The following is a 21,693-nucleotide window of genomic DNA, read 5'->3' as shown; positions in this document are numbered from 1 at the left end:
AAGACACTTTGTATCAAGGAGGGCTTGGATTCAATTTTTTTTAAAGAGGAGAGAGAATTCTTGATAGTTTGCCACTTCTTTGAGCTTTTCTTTTACACCGAGGAGTGCTTAGAGCACGTGGAGCAGACCTAAGGAAAGCAGAGGGGTTTCTCTTCTGAGCATGCTCCTCACCGAGTAAGGGTTTGTAGGGACAGCTCAAGAAGCAGCTGGCCAGTGGCCATCCAGCTGCCAAGGGCTTGTCTTTTCTCTGAACTCTGACTAAACTTTCTCTAAGCAAATATGCTTGCAGTAATTGTTATCTTACAGCTATTTAGGGGTCTCTTTCCTCCCCCACCTACCCAAAGGGATATGGCTAAATATACTTGCACTGACAATTCCCATGACTCTTGAGAGTGCATCTGATATCAGAGGTTGCACTGAAAATTACAAAGTAGCATGACAGTGGAAGAGAGGTTAGTAAAAATTGATTCCCCTTTCCCACATAATTTTGTCTCTGTGGAGTACTTCCACTTCAGAGAGTTCATAAATCTCCCATCCTCTTTCACAAATTCTGGATAGAAATTTTTTTTTAAATATGTCTTGGGGAAAGGGGATCATTTCATCTGCATATGTGCTTATTTTAAACAGTGCTGGAGATGCTAAATAAACTACATCAGGCCAGCCTCAGTAAACAGCAATTCTCATGTGGTAGCAAACCCAGTCAGTGCCCGTGTGCAGGTCTGCTCTTTCACTGGACACCCACAGCATAAATCTTCCTGCTAGAGGTCAGAGAAGAGGCAGTTTGTGGTCCCAGATCTTGGCCAACACCCTGGAGGCTGATTTAGCAGGAGAGGAGTCAGAGTGTGGATGCCTAGTCCTGAGGTTTTGGGAAGGTGTTAATCGGGCTGGTTCTTATGTCTCCTGTATGGATGGCTGGTGAGAAGCATGAAAAGAAAGACCCTCTAGTCCGAACTAATGGAGCTCTGAAGATCACATGTGGCTGTTTTTAGTTCCTTTAATTTTGACATTTTCTCAGTTCGAACATATTGACTGCATATGCTAAAACACCTCAGAGTAGCAAAATCAGAACGGAGGTTTAAACTAGAGCACTTAAGGGGAAAGAGATCTCCAAACAGTGGAGCCAGTGCATTTAAACAGAAGGGTGCCTGAATGTGTCCCTTTTTTTCCCAGCTGTGTCAGTCTTATTAATAAAAAATACTGTCTCCCCTTGCAAGCCTTGCCTTTCCTATACAGCTGTTACTATTTAGTACCTCCCAGAACTGTGGACTTAGAGCGTTTTCCTGATCCCTTGTGCCCCATGATCTATGAAGCGTTGCTGCTGTGTGATCTTTCAAACACCATAATGCTGTATGCAGCACAGAAGATTTCTCAATTGAGAAATCATCATCCAGTTTAGCAAAGAAGCAGCAGAATCACAGAATGGTAGGGGTTGGAAGGGACCTCTGTGGGTCATCTAGTCCAACCCTCCTGCCAAAGCAGGGTCACCTACAGCAGGCTGCAGAGGACCTTGTCCAGGCGGGTCTTGAATATCTCCAGAGAAGGAGACTCCACAACCTCCCTGGGCAGCCTGTTCCAGTGCTCCGTCACCTTCAGAGTGAAGAAGTTCTTCCTCATGTTCAGACAGAAAAGGGACAGTAGTGCTGTTCAGAAGGCACAGCACTACTCAGAAGAGGTGGTGAAAGCTATTTGAAGCCCCCTTTGCCCTATAGAGCTGCTGGTGGTGGTTAGGCAAGCTGGTGGTGTTATGCTTCTCTGTTAACAGGGCTTGTGATGGGTGAGAGCAGACCCGGACTAGCACAAGAACTGACCACAGGGCAGCGGTTTGCCCAGCACCCTGGGAGCAGCGGCTGAGGCAGGACCAGGTACATTTTCCTGCCTGTATGGAAGAGCCCAGGGATCAGCTGGGGCATCTGATGCAGAAAGCTGAGTGTGGGAGACCAAGCATTTACGTATTTAGGGATTACAACATGGAGCGATGACCATGCTCTGCAGGCTTTGCCTTTGCTCCTGGCAGAGGGTATTGAATTCACAGCTCCTGTCAGGACGCTGAGCAGAGGGAGCGGAGCCATCCTCCATCCAGGCTGCTCTTTCAGATCTGAACTCTACACGGGTACGGGAGCTGTGTGAGGGAAGAGCCAGCAGCACAGCAGTAAAAACCCTGCCCTGGGAAGTAACGAAGCTCAGTTTCAGAGTGGCACCTGTCTGAGAACTGCAAAATGGGCTGGGATTGTGCAAAAAAGGGGGCATTTCACCCCAGCTTCAGCATTAGTGGTAGCATTCAGAAGTGCCTGTCTCTTAGGTGTGGGTGTTTAGGGAAGAAACTGCTCTGGGAGCTGAGGGTACAATCTGTGGGCACTGCAGCACTGGGTGCTGTAATGCCTGCATCTTGTGAGGACTTAAAGATTCAAATCCTTCCAGTGCATGGAAGCAATAAAAAAAGGTATGGGATGGTGGTACATACGGGAATTGGCAAGGACTGTTTCCACATCAGCCCTTGCAGCTGGAGCCGGGAGGAGCGGGATCTGTGTTCCGAGCACAGACAGGTCCCAGACCCGGCGATATCATCGCCAGTGCTGGTGGGCTGTATGGAAGTCTGGGTGAGACAGAAGACTCCTCACGGTATCCGTCTGACTAGCCAGACGTGCCACCCCTCACAGTGTGAACCACAGTCTCTTCTGGCCACCCCTGTCTGTCACTCGTGTCCCACCAGCAGGGTTTGTCCCTATTTTATTTTTGCTTCCTTTCTGCAGAGCAAGGCTGTCCCTGCAGGTCTGCTGCCACCACTGCCGTGGCTGCTGCACTGGCCAGGGCAGCTGTAGTGACGAACTCTGCGTTCATGGCAGAGAAAAGCTGCTTTTGAAGCCCAGCCCCAGTTATCCCCGAGGAGACACCAATACATGCCACCATGGGAGCCCGCCCAGAGGCCAGCAGCCCCTGCTCTTCAGGCTGGGTCATCCCTTCCCTGGCAGAGGATGTCGAGCTATTAAATTTTATGGAAGATGACATTACTGTCACTGTTCTTGCTCACTTGCTCTGCTACTGGTACAAGAAACCAGCTCCATCTCTGTGGTGCTGTAACAGGGACTCAGCAGCCACTACCTGGGGAAGGTGGGAAGATCAAAAGTATCCAAGGCTCCGGTGGTCTCGGCAGGCATCTGTATGTGAGTGTGTGTGTAAGTGTGGGTTTGTTTCCCTGTGCAGCTAGAGGGAAGCCTGATTCCCAGGGGGGATTAATTTGAGAAAACTGGAAGTCGCTTCTTTGCTACCAATAAATGTTGGTAATATAAACCGGCTCTTTTTCCTAGAAGGACTGCAAAATGAAACCATGCAGAGCATCTTTTGAAAGTGGAATAATTCAGACAGCAGTAATTTTACCATCAAGCCTTTGTTACAGCTCGGTTAACCTCCCGGGCTCTTTCCCTCACTACTGTTGCTGGAGAAAAGATATGTTGCATTTTCCAGTGCACAGAAGGGACTCATTCCCTTTGCCAGGACTGACATAGGAATGGATCTGTAGTTAAAATATTTACTGTTCCTGAAAGGTCTGTCTTTGAAGTTGTCTTTTTTTTTTTTTCCTTAAGTAAACTGAAGGAGAGGCAGTTAGAAAAACATAGAAGTACCTCGTCTGGTTATGATATAGCTAAAACTTACTAGTGCTGTTTTCAGCAGGGAGCAGGCTTAGGCTGGTCCGCAGCGCTGTGGTAAACCAGAGCAGCCCCCAGCTCTCCTGTCCACTCCTCTGCCAGCTGTTTTGCAACACAGCCTTGCTGCATGTCAGCCGGGAGAATGCAAAGTGGGAAACAGAATCGGTGTTATCACACTGTGGCCATCGCTGGGTTTATTTAACTCAGCTGCATCTCATCTCTCATCAAATGCCTCTGCGGGGCAAAGCTCAGCCCCGGGCTCTTTTACAGAGGCTACCGGTGATGGACCTGATTGACAGCTCCAAAAAATACATCTCCGAAGTCCTATTCCCAAAGAGCTTAATGCTGTTACCTGGGACTCAGGGCCTTTGCCCACCTACCTCTCACTGCCCACCCTCACCACCGGCTGCTAGGCTGTTGGGGATGAGCCCCCCGTGCGCTGTCCTGACGAAGGGAACGGCCCGGGATGTGCTTCGGCAGCCTCAGCTCCTCTGAGCCTTCCGAGTCTGGGGGGCCTCCTGAGCCTATGGCCAAGGTGTTGGCCAGACCTAATGGCAGAGATAAGAAAGGACCATCAGCGTGGAAGCCTGAAAACAAATGTAAAAAATTTTGAAATCCAGGAAAACTGTATAACACTGCCATCTTTAATCCGAAAGGAAAAAGAGAAAGAAAAAGACACTGACACTTCACATTTGGCCAAAAACTCAGGCTTGAACAGCTTGCCAATCATGCTGTTTCTAACCACATGCAAAGCACCCAGGGGGGCTTGGTATTTCCCTATAGCAGTACTGTAAAGGCTCCTGATCACCCGCAGGGAATGCCTGTCTTCGTCCCCTGTGACTATTGATACCCTAATAAAATGAAGAAACTGCTGGTATTTTTTTTCCCCAAAGACAGAGAAAATAACTCACATTCCATGTTGAAAATATCCTCATGTTTCAATATGAGTTGTATCCATGTGAAAGAAAAGAGAAACTAATCAAGGCTTGGTTTTCTTCTCGAACTGGAATCGAAAACACTTCCAGAAAAGTAAGAAAAGATTTAATCGCATTTTTCTGCCAGGGAGAGAAAATGGATTCTTAAAGCAAGGAGCGAATTAGAGCTTCCACGGTTCATTTAAGCACTCCCTCTTGGTGGCTAGTCCATACAGAGAGCAGAAAGTTATACAAAATGATTATATACTGTATACAAAGGGGATAAAGTGGCAATGTCATTGCGGTTTCAAACGCCTGGCAAAGCGTTTGGTGGGACCCTGTGTGCGTAGCTGGGGCTGCGCTGAGGGCACCTGCGGGTTGCAGGCAGGTGGTCCGTCTCCCCCAGAGGAAGGACCGCCGGGGCGGTGGAGCCCGGATGATCTCAGGGGCTCGGTCAGATGTCAGCTGCTGGGCCCTGCCAAGGCACAGGCAGCCAAGGCACCGCGAGAGGCGCAGATCCAATGCCTGAATTAAGTACTTCGAAAAGAAGGGTTCCCACGGTGTTACGTTAGGGGGCAAGTGGCAGAGGTATTTCAGGATCGCCTTGTGGATCTATGTGTTTTAAGTACCACCATTCTCTGGCACATACAGCATAGGGAATACAGTCAAGTTCACCGATTGCCCAGCAGGCTAGTCAGAAAAGTACCAGTAACTCGAACTGGGCTACAAAACATTTAGCAGCTTCACCCACATAAGCAAAGTTTTAATTTTCACTGGTAAAAGGTATGCCAGCAAGGAAAAAGAGGTCGTATGCAAGGAAACTTAGATGAAAGTTGCCCTGCACACGACCAAGAAGTTGGTCAGCTTCTGGAAAGGGACTGGGCATCCCCTACAGCACCCAGAGGGTGTCTCTGCCAGGGACACGGTGCCGACCCAGGCGGGCCAGGCAAGGTGACTGTGCCTGGGAAACGTCTGGTCAGAACACAACCTTGGCATGATGTTGGGGCATGCAGTGACAATGGGTTGCTTTTTATTTACTAAACACTGTACCTCATGCCAGCTTTGACACTAGTCCCAAGTTATTCAGGGGATGCCCCGTGTTCATCACTGTGCTGCACGCTAGTGCTTCACCCCATGCTCCAAGCAAGGGAGAAAATGCCGGTTGTTAAGAGGTACCAGGGGCTTCTCCTTTAAGAAAAAAAGAAAGGGGAAAAAAAAAAAAAAAAGGCATCTGAGCAGACATTTAATAGGTGAAGGAAGAGGCTTAACAAACTTAAGCTCAGCTGTCTTCAGAGAGTTTTCAAAAGCTCACTGCAAACACTTCTGTTTCAAAGCTTATGCTCCTTTATCTGGGAGAAGCTAAATACTGGCTAATTCTTTAATTAGTTCCCAACAAGATGTTTTTATCTGCAGCCAAGGCTTGAAACAGGATAATTATGTCTTTAGTTTAAAAACAAGTGTCAATACAGAAAGTTGTTTTGATTTCTCTTTCTTCAAATGTTTTATTTCCCCTTCTACTTAGCTCTTACTCTGTTGGTCCTCACCTGCAATATCTTTCCTTGATTTGCAAAAGGTTGATTTCTTTATTTTTAGCTGCAATCCCAATGGATAGTGCTGCAATCCCAATGCATGGACATGACAGGGCTGGATCCAAGCCGGTGCTGTGAGCTGTGGTGCAGTCACATGAATGCAGGGCTGGGGGTGTGAATCCCTCCCAGGGCTGAAGAGATGGAGGACTCTGAGCCACTGTCAGTTGAGCAGCTCATTAAACTGGAATAGCTAACTGGCATACACGTGGCCCTGGGTGCCCAAGAGTTGCACTGCATGCCAAAGACCTACGTTTGGAGCTTCTCAACCTCTTGCCTACCACCACACTCACCTACTTTTATTTTCAGAAAGTTTCCAGAGCATCAGCAGATATCCTTCTAGTTGGTCAAGAGCTGCCTCAGTCTTGACAGTGCTGAGCAGACATGATTATTCTGGGCCCGGGTCCCATGTGGGCCATGGCAGGAAGGAAAGGAGCTGCTCCTATGCCCTGCTCTGGCACAGAGGCAGGATGCTGAAGGCTGACACTAGGCTTGCCTAAGGGGCCACCCAAGGTGGCTTCATTCACCCACCAGGAGAAGATCCTGAGTATTAGGCAACACAGCATGTGTCCTTGTGGTGAGGGAGTGTGACCTTTCTGGTTAACCCATTGAAGCTGTTCCACTTCTGAGTGAGTAAATGCATTTTTATGGATTCAAGAGGAAAATTATCTGAACTGGAATATTGTGGCTCAACTGTCTTCAAGAAAGATGTGGAAAAAAATGTTCTACTAGCAGTCCACTGGAAAGAAATGAGTATGATCAGAGACCTAGAAAGCATGACCTGTGAGGACAGGCTAAAAGACCTGGAGTTGTTTCTTCCAGGGATAAGGAGAGTGGGGAGAGGGGTGAAGGAGGAAGTAAAAGCACAATAAGAGCCACAGTAAGTCCTGCACAATAGTGCAGGAAAGGTTACTGCAAAGAACAAGGAAGTAGTTTGTTCTCTATACCTGTGACAGATAGTACACAAATAATGGGATAAAATTGGAGCAAAGAAGTTGCCAGTTGGCTATCAGGAAGAGTTTTCTTCTGGCTGGGACACTAAACTGCTGGAGTGCCTGAAGAGATTGTGGAGATGCCACTACCAGAGATGTGGTTGGAGAAACATGTGCCAGGAATGATGCAGGCAGAATTAATGTTTTTTCCTTGGAGCAGAGTAGGGACTGACCAGAGCAGATGACAATCCCTGTGTGTCATGGTAATGTAAACATGACTTCGGAGTCTAAGTGGACAAGATAGTCCATGGAAAGGAAAAGGCTTGGGGTTGTGCTATACCTGTGAATGGTTATGGGGACAACTAGCACTGATTGGCTTGGGACTAGGCCAGGACTGCCCTTCCCGAGGAGTGAAATTCAACCTGACACTGCATGAGCGGTTGTCCTGCCCTGCCCTCTTCTTTCTGGCCCAACACACTTGTAGGTACCCATGCTGTACCATGCAGCAGCTCAGCAAGGTGAGCAAGTACCCTAGGAGGACCCTGCAGCCTGGCACTGCTCTGTGCTGAGCAATGCCTCTCGTCTTCCCGCACAGCAAACTGCTGAACCCACATTTTCCACAGCAGTGAGGTAGTGGTAGCTCCTTTTTTACCTACTCCCTGTCCCATAGTTCATTCAGGTTACACTTATCCTGTTCTTTGATGCCCAAACCTTTTGATCTAGTGCCTAAGGCTGTGGTTTCTCCTCCTATTTTGCCCATCTCAAATTCAGGAATTGCAGTTCTGAGCCTGATGCCTCTTGGGGTCTAGCCTCAAGGTAGAGCTGAGAGATTTAGAGTAGGGAGCACATCCTGCACTGCCTCCTATCCAGAGCAGCCGTGCAGCTGGTTGGGCTCTCCATTTTCTAGCAAATGTTGAGTTATAAGTCAGCTTCAATCATTCGTTACAAACGGAAATAATACTGGGGGAAAAAAGGGAGTGATGAAGAAATACACAGTGGGGTATCAGAAGTTATCCTTTGGGAGCATATGGGGTTTGGAAGGCAGGAACCTCTGCTCCCTCCTCCAGTTCGTGTCCCAATTAAAGAAAACATGCATATGTCCATCTGAAAGTCTGCATTTGCTACCTCCGTTGAACATTTTCTCCTCTTTGCAAAGCTATGTCGATTTCTGAGTATATTGTAAGTCAATTCTCAGTTGAGTCATTAATTCTTTCAACACAGCTGAAAGAACTTGAGTTAACTAATGTGATCGTAAATTCAAGCACTTGGAATACCAGTACTTGAGCCTAGATGTGTTTATTATTAATATTAAACACCATGGGTAGTTCTTGCAAACTTTTCTTTCACTTTAAAAACTGGCAGTCCATCAAAATTTTATATAAAGTTGGGACCTATAGTACTCTTGCTGCTATAAATATGTTAATATCATAAGCCAAACATTTCCCCCCTTATTGTTAGTGTATTTCCTTTGCTTAGTCTCTGTGACTGTGCCCAGGGAACACATGAAAATCGTTGGAGTCTCAGCTTCCTTTCATTCCCCTCGTCAGCAAATCATGGCCAGAAGATGCAGACGAGGCCATTTTGGAGGAGGTGGGGGCTTCCCCAGCCTCTGCAGATGGCACGTCCTCTCCAAACTGGCTCAGCACTTTGGAGGGGATGGATCCTGCTGCCAGCCCCTCCAGATATACAGCACCCATGCCAGCACCCTGACCAGCATCAACCCATGCAGCAGGCACAAAGGGCAAGGGAGTATCCAGGAGACTTTTCCCCTGTGGCCATAAGACTCAAATGTGTCTCCATTTGCTGTGTCAGCTGCTCATCTCAAGGGTTTTGGGCTGTTAAATTTGTGTTCTGTCTCCTGAGAGGTGAGGAACAGGTAAATGCAGATGCCGTTTGCATTGTCCCTGTGTTGCCTGAGGCTACGGTGGTCTGGGCTGGAGAGCACATGGACCTCACCTGCGCTGTCTGTAAACTGCTTTGCTACCCAGAATCTGCTCATGGCCGTGAACAGAGACCCAGGAGCATCCCCATTCTCAGTACCACCCCTGGGCTGTTCCCAGAGCTAGCCTGCACTGGGATAGCCTTGGGGTGGCATGTTACTGTCGTGACATGTGGCAGAACTGGCTGCCACAGACTGCACAGGCCCAGTGCTGGTGAGTTTGCTGGCTCTTTTGGCAAATGAATTTTCTCTTGCACACCCTGCAATGCTGGGAATTATTGACATTAATGACATTACCTGTCAGGTTTAGCGGTGGGGCCCAGAAATGAGCAGGCAGAGACACCGAGTGATCTCTTCTTGAAGAATGAGTCTTGCAGATCAAACAAGTTGCAAGAAAGAACCGTGGTACGGCTGTTGTTTGGGCACTGTGAAAGATTGCAGCTCTCAGGACTGTCAGTCTGAATGCTGTATGGATATGTCCCTGCAGGCTTAAAACACACTAGCAATGGCGAACCTTGCGCAGATGTAGCCCTCTACTCTTTCCAGAGCACCTGGTCAGTGCTTGCTTTCATGGTTCTGGTTGCACGCTGGAAGAAATTGTTTTCTGCCAGTATTGAAGATGAACTTGCTGTACAAAGCTGCTCAGTGACGTCTCTGGCATGTGAAAGTTTCTTGTTAGAACTGTCTCAGGACCTAAAGCAACACGCTCTTGTAAATTATTTAGTGTGAATCCTGGATAGAAAATAGTAGCAAAGCCACTCAAAACTTTTATTTTTATTCTCTGCAGTAATTAATTGCACAAATCAGGGCCTATGCTTGTCCTTTCAAGTATCAGAAGAAAGATTACAAGAAAGGTTCAATAAATCAAACATGGAAGTGTTGCCACCAAGTGGTACAAGCTGTGTTAGGCAATGGCTCATAATTTATAGATCACAGCAATGAATCTGAGATGCTCTGATGTATTTATAAGAAGATTCTTTTTTTGCTTTGTTTAGCTATCTTTTTCTTTTTGTGATGCCTTTTAATTCCCTTGGTGTTAAATGATCATGCTAGCACCCTTCTCCATGCAGTCATGGGGTATATTACATGCCTCTTTCAGCTTCTTCTGGAGCTGCAGGTAGTGGAGACACAAGTGCAAAGGGTCTTCAGGGTGTATGGGACTGTTTAGAGTGTCTCTGACGTAGTCTCCTGTCTAGTTGTCCCTCCCTCCACAACCTCACATGTGAGCAGAGAGTGGTCCCACAGGGGAACATGGCCCCGCAGAGGCACATGGCTCCCATTCCCTGGCCACTGGCTGAGCAACCCCTCAGCCCACCCTTGACATTTCCAGAACAGCCCCTCCTGGGCGACTTTGACACTTTAAAAAGCATTTGTGAATTTATATGGGTTTTAACTGACGTGTGTGCTAAGGTGTTTTGTTTTTCAGTCAAAGTATGCTGTACTTTAGCCACATTTTTCTTTGCTGTGCAGGAGCTGAATAATGCCCTTTGCTTCTCTGTCATTTAGAAAGCCTAGATTAAAAAAAGATAATTTTTATGGAGACAGGACTCAGGCACTCCTTTATCATTTATAATGCGAGGCACACAAAGTTGTTCTGGAGAGGTGCCTCTCCCATGGGGACAGGGCTCCCCAGAGCCGCTTGGGGCACGAGGCAGCAGCTGGCACAGTGAGGGGGGTACAGACTCACGCACATGCCCATGTGTGTGTGTGTACCCCGAGCTCCTGGCTCTGGATGTGCACGTTTAAATCCCAGCACGTGCCGAGGGTGCGGAGGGTCTGCAGGTCTCGTACCCCTCTGCCTCCCGCGCAGCGTGGCCGTCCTTTTCCTCTGGCAGGTGGAAGGAAAGGCGCGGGTGGTGCAGGAGCCTGGAGAACCAAAAGTCGTGGTGGGCCCTCGTACAGCACCGTGCTGGGTTGGCCACATCGGTAAGTTGAACACTTGGAACAGGAGCTCAACAGGAAAGATTTAGGTCCAAAAGATTCTTTTTCAAAGCTGACATCTTTTCTCAGCAGGCACTGCTTGCTTTCAACAGCCTTTTCCATCCTCTGTCTTTGGATAATTGCCTTTTGTTTCTTAGAGTGAAAGCCTGAAGTACTCCTCATTTCTTTTTTCCCTTTTTTTTTTTTCCCAACATTGTCAGTGTTGCCACCATTATCTTCAGACCAAGCAAATGATGGCAAAAGGCAGAAGCAGTCACCAAACTCCTTTTATCCCAGGTTTAGTCTCTGTTAACCACAAATCACAGCAGAGGAGTTAAATTAATGCAGCTGATCTCCTGAAAGGAACCACTAGAAGGGAATTGGCAAATGTATGTGTTAGTGAAACCTGATGGGAGAAAAGGTCTCCAAAAATCTTGCTGCATATCTTCCAAAGCTCTTACAAGTGTGAATGTGAATACATTTCAATTTTATTTTTTCCACATGATAAAGAAAAGAAATGTAAAGGGGGATGTTAACCTGAATAACACCTAGCATTGTTACCGGGGGGGAAGATTATAATTAGGATATCAAGTCTATTTAAAATATGTCTTACCAGGAGCAGGGAAACTGGCCTGAAATGGCTTATGTTTTACTCCATGATACAGAGTAAGTTTAACTTGACAATTTATGAATAGCTAATTCTTTTCCAATATGATGACTGCTCTTTAGATATCACATTTGCATATGATTCTTCCACTTCTTATTTTTACTGAGGTGGACTGAGAACTGGCTGAATGGCAGAGCTCAGAGGGTTGTCATCAGCGGCGCTGAGTCTAGTTGGAGGCCTGTAACTAGTGGTGTCCCCCAGGGGTCAGTACTCAGCCCAGTCTTGTTCAACTTCATCAATGATCTGGATGAAGAGTTAGAGTGTACCCTCAGCAAATTTGCTGATGACACAAAACTGGGAGGAGTGGTGGATACACCAGCAGGCTGTGCTGCCATTCAGCAAGACCTGGACAGGCTGGAAAGTTGGGCAGAGAGCAACCTGATGAGGTTCAACAAGGGCAAGTGCAGGGTCCTGCACCTGGGGAGGAACAACCCCATGCACCAGTACAGGCTTGGGGCAGACCTACTGGAGAGCAGCTCTGCGGAGAGGGACCTGGGTGAGCTGGTGGACGACAGGTTGACCATGAGCCAGCAGTGTGCCCTGGCTGCCAAGAAAGCCAATGGGATTCTGGGATGCATTAGGAGGAGTGTGGCCAGTAGGTCGAGGGAGGTTCTCCTCCCCCTCTACTCTGCCCTAGTGAGACCCCATCTGGAGTACTCTGTCCAGTTCTGGGCTCCCCACTTCAAAAAAGATGAGGAGCTACTGGAGAGAGTCCAGCGGAGGGCTATGAGGATGATGAGGGGACTGGAGCATCTCTCCTACGAGCAGGTGAAGTAATTATTTTGGAAATTATTAGAGCAAAATTAAGTTTTCTTTCTTTTCCGATGAGGTTTCGCAGGTGGAAGAGGCCAAATCTTTATGACACAGTTGTTTGTACATGGTTATGTCTGTTATATATCTGGATATCTGTTGCACCTACATTTGTAAGAAGAACATATACTTTTTTCCTCTCTATTAAATTCATTCTCTTACTGAAGAGATAGAAATGTAAACAGAAAATGTCATAAAACCGTGTTAAAATGAAACACAAAGGGGTCACTGGACAACTTTCTATGACTTCAACTAAAACTCTGTCCACCAACAGTTTTAAACAAGGTATTTGACAACTATTTAGAACCATCTTATTTTTACTGAAACTTTACAAGGGCCAGGAATCTTTCCAGTTGTTTCTACTTTCGCTTACGGGCTTAATAGTGCCTGCACTGAAGGTGTCAAATCTCTAGTGAATACTGTGCTAGATCTCTTTGACAAAACCAGAAACAAAGCAGACCAAAGCCAAACCAAAAAAACTCCGGTATGTTTGGTTGAGCAGAGTGTGTACATTTTGGTGAGCAAAATGGTAGACCAGAAGAGAGTCTACCAGTAAGGATTAAACCTGGGTAACGACCCGATGAGGAGCAGCAAAGAGAAACAGTTTCTGGCCCTGACCGTTTCCCTTTGTGTATTTGTTTCGCAGCCATTTTTGAGAGGGGGGGGAAAAATTATCATGGTGCATTAAAGCTGAAATACCTAAACTCGCCTCTTTTTTGGTATGTTAGAAAAGGCTTAAGCATTTACATAAATGAGCTATACGGCTAATCTACTGTCAGCCCTGAACTTTAAATTAGTTAAAAATATACTAAAGGATTATAAAATGATTGTCATATTAGAATTACAGGGCATGAACATCAGCCCAAAGAGACCTTTCCGCACACTACTCACGCACACTCAGAGAACAAGTGTGCATTGGAGAACCCCCTTTCCACACACCCAATTTCACGTCTGCGGCACCTTCCCCTGCCACGTCCCCAGGACAGCACACAGCAGGAAGGGACGCGGTCACACAGAGCTGCTGCTGGTTTGCAAAGACATCTCTGCCTCTTGTATTTGGAGGAAGAAATGACTGACATTCATACGTTCTCGAGCTTTCCATATTTTTTCTTTCTCTGTATTAATTGCTTTAGGAAATGTCCCAGCTTGAAGTCCCCTACCCAGAAATAGCTTTTTCTTACTTTCTCTGCTATGTCTCTATGTCATGATCTAAGAAACGTCTTTGGGGTTTGCTGCTAATTAGCTGTGGCAGTGGCCTGGTTAATGGTGTCACAGGGCTGCTTCCCCAGCAATAGCTACCAGCACGAGCTGACCTTGCAGTTTTCCAGATGCAACTTTTCCTTGGTTTGTGTGGAAAAACCCCAGGAAAACAAAACAGCACCTGCAAAGAACAAAACATAACTGCAATGCACTGTAGCCTTTCAGTACAGAGCTGTGAAAAACCTTCCTAAACCACAGGTAATGCTGCAGCAGAAGCTGAGGTCTTTCCGCTCGCCATTTGTCATTGCTGCTCTCACCGTTCTTCGCCCTCCCCATCAGCCTCCCAGCGCCTCTGTGCCCGTCCTGCGCGGGGCTGGCGGGCGCCTGGGGAAGCTGGGGCTCTCAGCAAAGCATGTTTCAGCTGCCCATCAATCGCAGGAAGAAGGGGCCTTGCCATGGACTCCAGGCGTGTCCGCTGCAGCAGGGTTGGGCTTTGAAACACTCGTGTTGTGGTGTGGGGACTCGCTGGAGGACTGCCATTGATTTCTGTGGGATTGCTCCTGGGAGTAACTGCTCTGCAAGGAACAGAGGTGTTTTGTCTTCCTCCAGGATGATAAGGGTCAAGTCTTTTTCTGAACAGAAGCAAAGGCTGGATGCAGACCCACTTTGGTGCAACTGGGGAGCAGGGGATGGAGGGGCCAGGGCATGGCCAGGTGGCATTTTTCCCCCCTTGCCTCTTCGAAGGAGCCACACAGTTGCACAAAATCTCAGTGGCTTCAAGGAGCGGCTCTGGCCGAGGAGGCGGTGGAAGGATGGTGGTTGGTAAGGAACGTATTGCTTCTCCTACCCTCTGCCCAGCCTCTGGGGCAGCAGGGCTCCGGTGGCTGCTGTTGTGCATAATTCTCGTGTACAACCTTTGTTTCGGCTCTGAGAGACGCCGGTGGGTTGTAACCAGGACACGTCACTCGCCTGTACACAGCGACACGAGGTATGTGCCAGCCCAGCAAGGGGTGCAAGGGGAGACCAGGTCTATGCAGCTTGTGTGGAGAAAAGGATTACTGTATGGCAATAAATTAGATGCAGATAAAATGATTAAACACAGGTTAAATGTAGACAAATTTGTCTGTAGATAAAGTAGGAGAAATGGTTTATTTGTTTAAAGGACAAATATGTTGCAAAGGGCCCATTTACATTGCCTATGTATATGACTGTGTTTTTTTCTCAGAGATAATCCTGACATTAAAAAGACTATAAATAGAGCATCCAGAGTAGACAAGTACAGGAAGGAAGAGGAAACCTCTAATAAATTATATATCTTAAAAGGATCCGAGTGGAGGGAGGAAAAATGCACCTCCAGCAACAGGAAAGTTTTAAAAAAATCTTGTACTGAATATTATAAATTCACATGAGAAAAAACAATTTTACTTCTCTCAGTGTGGGAAGACACAAAGGTTTTGGTACTTTATATGTCAGTGCACTGTGATTAACAATCAGGCTGTTAAAATTGTGTTAAATGCAACTCCTGTTTTCTTGCAGGAGGTCATGGATTTCAAAGCAATTGATTCTCATTCAGTTTGTCCAAAGGTTTGTCTGCTGAGAACCTAGCACTAAATTAAACAAAAAGTATTATTTAAGTTATAACAAAATACAGCAGTCTCATCCCAAATGCCTACTGCTGTGAGTCACGGACAAGTCAGGGACATCAGGTCCAATTTTATGTGGGGAACCTGGAGGCTATCTTAGATACCAGCATGACCTGGCTTGCGGTGAGTTGTTGTGGCAATCCGGATTTCCCACGTACAATGCCAGAGACAGAAAATGTGCCCCAAGGGAGAAAAGTCTTTGGGCTGTCACTTGCTGGGGACCGGGAGGTGTCCTCCAGAGAGCTCCCCACCGGCCCACCCTGCGCAAATTGTCCTCCCCATGCAGCCGCCTTTGGAAACGAGCCCTGGCGCTACCCCACGGCTTTGCACATGGACTATTGGAGAAAGCTTCTTGCCCGGCAGTTTTGCTGGTGGGCTGTGAAGAAAGGGACCTGAATTTGAATGGAAGGTGCGATAGTGTGAGATGAAATTGTGTTTTCCAGCCTCCAGCCTGGTGCGTCAAAACTCTCCTGCTTCCCTTTCTAGTAAACATGAAGAAAAAAAGACATGCAATATGAATTCACATGCACACGGAGTGAAGGCTCATGCAGTTTTTACTGTCAAATTTGAAGATGAATTAGTTTTTGAGATACTGTCTGTTTAAGGATTATGTTGTTAATAACCTAAATTTGACACACATTTTTCCCCCCTTCAGTCACTACCTGCAAAGCCTCTCTGAAAATTATCTCTTATGAAGCTGTGTCATTAATGGCTTCCTGCGAGGTTTCTTTTGGAAGCGGCAGAAAGGTAAATAAAAATGAATTAATACAGCGTTTTGGGTTTGTAGGCAAAATATGCAAATATCTTACTGACAAAGCCTTAGTAGCATTAAAAGCTTTCAGATCGAATCCTTAGAGGCTCTGCTTGTGGAATCAGAAGCCCTTAGGCAACCTGTAACTTAGTTTATGTGTAATACACACACATAAACACACGTGTGCTCCCTCTCTCTCTTTCTCTCGCTCTCCCTAATGTCCTCTTGGACCAATTCCCTCTGGTGCAGTTTTCAGCTTCACAGTTCATGAATTTTATTTGCAATCAATAAATAAACCTATTATCAAGTTTTGTATTCTCATCATATATCGTCACTTCTCATAAACAATTTCACTGTGTGGGTCAGCTTCACTGAGCACGTGCCACTCACCTTTATTTCTCAGCAGAGGGCTGTCAGGTATACAGATGGGATGTGTATGAAGATCTAATCAGATTTCACTTCTAACTAATAATTATGAATAAGCCTGTGTACCAATTCATTATTATTAGTATTATTATTAAACCGTGTTGAGGTAGTGATCAGCATTTTGGTACTCTTTGAGCTCTGGTCTGTAACAACTTGTAGTATGGAGCAGAGGATTGTCTTGCAGGCCCTCAAACTCACCCATATCATCAAAGAAAATGTTATTTGTTATGTATAACATCACAGCATTTATCAGCCCTTTTAGACAACTAAAGGAATGCTTCTTGCATGCCCCTTACAGGGTTGCCAGGTTACCACTGTAGCAAATTATAAAGCGAATAATTTTAAGAGCCAGTGACCCACTGTGATGAACCCCTCCTAATTGCTCATGCAGATTTCTTTAGGCAGTATTAGTTCAAGCACGGTGTGAAAAGGCAGGCTGTCTTCGTGATCAAGTCCTTGGACAGTTACTGATTTGTGCCTTGAATTTTATCTGTCAGCCCAGATAGAGTATTAAATGCTGGTGTCATATGCAGTTATCAGATGATAGCATTACAAGGTCAACAAACAAATAATATTCCAAAATGAACCCTCTAAATTGCTGACTTTGCTAATCTCTGACAGTGTGTAATCTTGTACACAAGTGAACAAATGAGTCTATCAATGGCCAAAAAGGGTAGAAGCAAGCACAACGTCAAGGAAGTTGGACGTAAACGTTCCCAGTGAAGCACACTTTCATAAGCACAGGAAAATCCAGCAGTACCCTAGACTTATCTTGATAACAGCTGGACTATTTAATTTCCAGTACTATCATTACTGTGGGATAGTAGATGCAGTATTCTTACTACTACAGTACAACACCACAACTACTGATGCTAAGGCAACTACTACTGCTAACAGTAGCAGTATCATTACTAAGTAGCGCTACTAAGTACTGTCTCTACGCATTTCTGTCTTGTTAGAAGTAATGTTTTCTTAGATCCATTTACTTCTCACTCTCTCCAACTTTTTCTTCTGTTCGACCTGGCCAAAATAGCAGGGGAGAAGGTTTTAAGCCGAAGGAAGAATCTTTCAAAGGAGGCATCTGGGATTTCCCACTTTTAAGGGTGATGCGTGGACTCCACAGCAATATCTTTCCATCTGTAGCAGTGGCTCTGTTAAGGAGAGTATCTATGAGGAAGGAAGGTTTGTGTTCCTGTTCATGTCGAAGTAAGTGTCTAGGATATTGTAGCGACTTAATTTAGTTCGAAAAATACCTCTTCTCTGTATCATAAGATGAATTTAAATAACGGGAATAAATGTATAGCTAGGTGACAAAGTCTGCGTCTTGTTGCACTACCACAAAGCTGAAGGGGTGTATATTTGAGACGATGACACCTCAGCATCATGCCATTAAAGCAATGGAAGAATTTTTTGTCTTTGTATAGTTTTTCTGATATTGAGCCACTGGTGAAGTTAATATTTGTGAGGATTGGGAAAATTGTTTTTATAGTGTGCTTTCTGCTTTTATGAGTTTTAATATTCTAAGCAACTTGATTTTAATTCAGATGGCCCCAAGTGTCTTTCAATATTCTGTGCTGTGCCAATACCCACCAGAGAAAGCACATCCCTGCTGCTACCAGCCAGGTGGGATGTACAGGAGGGACAGTGTGCAGAGCGTGACAGCTGACAGAGAGCCCGGCCTGCGCAGGAGTCTCCTGCCCCATGCCCCGTGCCACCCTGCCGCTCATCACAGGAAGCCAGCTCAGGTTTGCTGTCTGGAGATGGTCAAGTCATGAACCAAAGAAGTGGAGCAGGCAAACGCCCTGCAGACACTTAATGCTGAAGTTAAGCGACATCTCCTAGCTCAGACATCAGTTCTCACCCTCTGCTCCTGCGGATGCTTTCTCTGAAGTGCCCTGTGACTCCTGTAAGCACAACTCACCTGCTGCAGGAGAACGTGGAGCCAACATAATGATGAAAAGATACTTTCGATCCTTCACAAAACTTCACGATTTGCTCACAAAATGTGCTGGAAATAGTAGGCAGAAGCAGTCATGACAAATAATTTTGCTACTGGTTTTGTTTCACACTTTTTGTTCATTTTTTATTCTTCTTAATTTGTCTAATCCTTAACTCTACCAATTGTATGCTTACAGAGCAGATTTCTTACTAGTGTCAGCAAGGTCACTGTTTCAGTGGGGTCTTACGATCAGAAGGGATGGTTAACATCATCTGATGCGTCAACCATGATCCGATTTGTTCAGAAAAATATCTATAGAGTTTCTGCTTGAAGGACACGGTATACAACTTGCTGGCTGATGGAACTTTCTAGGGTATGTGCCTATCCCATAGCTGATTCCTTAAAGATAGCTAGTAACTTGGACTATATGTATAACTTTATATTATGCACTTGATATGAAACCATATTTCTTTGACTGTGGGACTCTATATAGCTGTGATGTATCTTTATGCCAATGACAAGACTACATGTTTTAGCTGCAGGTACTAGCAGTGTGATAACTCTAGCACCTTGAACACTGCTTTGATTTGCTTTTTTGCTTTTCTGTGTTTTTATTTGCCTAAGAAATACATGATAGTTTTACTCCCTCTTCAGAATTCTTTCATCATAAAGCATGTGAGCAATCTTTTCTTCCAAACAGGGAAGACATGCTCCAACTATTTCTTTATATGCTTATAACTCTTGTCTTCAAGTTATGCTTCTTTGTATTGACCTACTCTTTTTGCAAGCTATTTTTCTGAGCATGTCGGTACTGGCGGTTACAGGGTCAAGGCCTTGAAAGCAAGCCAGACTGATTTGGGGGCCTCTTTCCTTTGTTTCACTGGATGTTTGCCAGAATATCTGTGTCTTGCAACAGCACTGACTGGGCTGAACTCTTCCAGAACAACATCTTTCCCACCATACATGGACTACCTCATTGCTGGTTTGAAGGCGCGAGGGAACCAAACATGGATATATAGTATATAAGCAGTAAGCCTCCGCAGGGTGTAGATTAGAAGGCTCCCCGTGTGCACCTTTGGTGTGCTGAGGCAGGAGGCCAAAGGTTAGTTTCCCAAGGGATGTCTTTGACCTCCTCTGATCTCAGTGTACTTGATGCATATGTTGTCAAACAAGCTCAAGACAGACTGTTGGGATCATTTCTTTTTTCTTCACCCAAACTAAAAAGAACTCAATTATGCTTACAGCACTAAGGGAGATCTGTCTAGTCATGGGGGTAGAAAAGCTAGCAAACTAGACCTAAATTAGACCAAAATTACAAACTACACCCAATTTATATTTGCTGCCAGGATTCACTGCTGGAAGCCTCTTTCCTCACCCTGCTTGTGCAGGCTGCTGTCACTGTACCACAGTCGGCAAGCAAGGGGATGTGGCATGGCTCCCTACACTGTGCCTTGCAGTCTCTGAGCCCACCGCTCGCTGTTGTTGAGCTCCATGGAAAAAGTTGCTTCTCTGGCATCAGTCAGCAGTGACAAGTACTCAGAGCAGGCACATGCTTTGGGGGAAGCAAGATCCCAAATGTCTTAGTGGGATACTGGGGAAATGGTTGCAGTTGACATAGCACCTGTGCTCCCAGCACCCTGGCCAAGGGGGGGGGGACTCTCTTGGTATCCTCTGGCTGTGCTTGCAGATGAAGCACATGCCCATGCTGCCTTTTGATATGCGCCTGAGGTAAGGCAGACAGAGCTCTTTATGGAAGCTGTGGGACATCATTCTGTTGAAAATGTGGTTTCTGCAATGTCTTTGTGATTCTGACTTCATCATAGATGACTAAAAGCAGAATCTAGTTCTCTCCTCATCCTCAGTGATTACATTCACTTCTGCAATAGAAACATGCTCAGCAAAGGCAGATAACAGCTTTTGTTTTCTCTGGGGAGTTCTGGTTGCCACACCGGGGAGGGATCCAACCACTAATAAGTTATTGGCAAACCATCAGACCTAGTACAGTTAACTTCAGTGTATTGGTGATTCCCTTCTCTCATCTCCACACGAAGCAACCTTAGGTTGCATTTATGTAGCAGGCCCCCTCTGAGTCTGTGTCCTGATTTAATATCAATCTAATATAGATTGGTTAGAGATAGTCAGCATGGATTTACAAACGGGAGGTCATGCTTAACAATCTTCATCCATTTCTCTGAGGAAGTGACAATGAGAGCGGACAGGGGTGAAGAAGGAGACATAATTTACTTGGACTTGAAAAGGCTCTCAATACAGTGCCACATAACAGATTAATTTATAAGGTTAGCAAGTATGGGACTGATGGTAAAATACTTGATTGGATATAAAATTGGCTTGGTAACAAGGGGCAGGGAGTGGCAGTAATGGTTATAGATCACTCTGGGGAAGTGCTATGCACCCTGGGGGTCTGTGTTTGAAGACACTGTGAAGCTAAAAGGATGGGCAAAGCCAAAAACAAAGGGGGTGAAAAAAAGAGGAAAAATGATGCCATACAGAAAACATGCAGGCATGCGGCTACAGCCTCATAGGAATCGAATGATCACATCAATGTGCAGTCGGAAATTTCAGGTAATACTCTGTGAAGAAAATTATCCAGGAACTGAAGGGGAGCAAGCCAGGCCTCTCAGCTGCAGGTCTTGCAGTAGAGGTGAAAGTATGCAGAGCGGCAAGGACCTTTTAAGTGGGAAAGAAGCCAAAATCCAGAGCTTGTTCAGAGTGCCAATGAGCAGTAAGTGGGAGGCATGTTCTCAGAAACTGATCCTACCCTGCAGAGTCTAAGGTCCCTGGGTCTGCGCTATAGGGATGAATCACAGCATTTGGGGTGTGTTTTCAGCCCAGAGTAAGTCTTTGGAGAAACCTAGTTCTTTCCACTTGCTATGATTTAAGGAGACTGGACTTCCTGAGCTGAAATCAGCTTTCGTCCCTATCCTGAAAGACACTATCTTACATGCTGTAATAAAGCGGAGAACTGCCTAGAAGAAAAAAATGAAATTTTAACTGATTGCAAATGATGCTAAGAGGCCTCAGAGATTCACTGTATTGAACAGCAATTGGAAGCTGGCTTCAGTGGATACTCGCCTCCTTACGATGTGCTGAATTTTCCCATCTCTTGGATGATATTCAAAGAGGTGTGGGAAAGCTCTACTGGTGATACTGGTGCTGCCATCAGGTAGCACTGCTGGTAGTTCAAGAAAATACAAGCTTCAAAGTCCAGCAGAGTTTCCACCTCAGAGCCCTCTCCTTTCATATTCAAGCCTGAGGCAGCCAAGCCCACTCACACAGAATTCGTGTGAGAAGACAGTCTGTT

Source organism: Opisthocomus hoazin, chromosome 7, assembly GCF_030867145.1.
Source record: "Opisthocomus hoazin isolate bOpiHoa1 chromosome 7, bOpiHoa1.hap1, whole genome shotgun sequence".
Classification (NCBI taxonomy): Eukaryota; Metazoa; Chordata; class Aves; order Opisthocomiformes; family Opisthocomidae; genus Opisthocomus; species Opisthocomus hoazin.
This window is presented reverse-complemented; position numbering follows the sequence as displayed.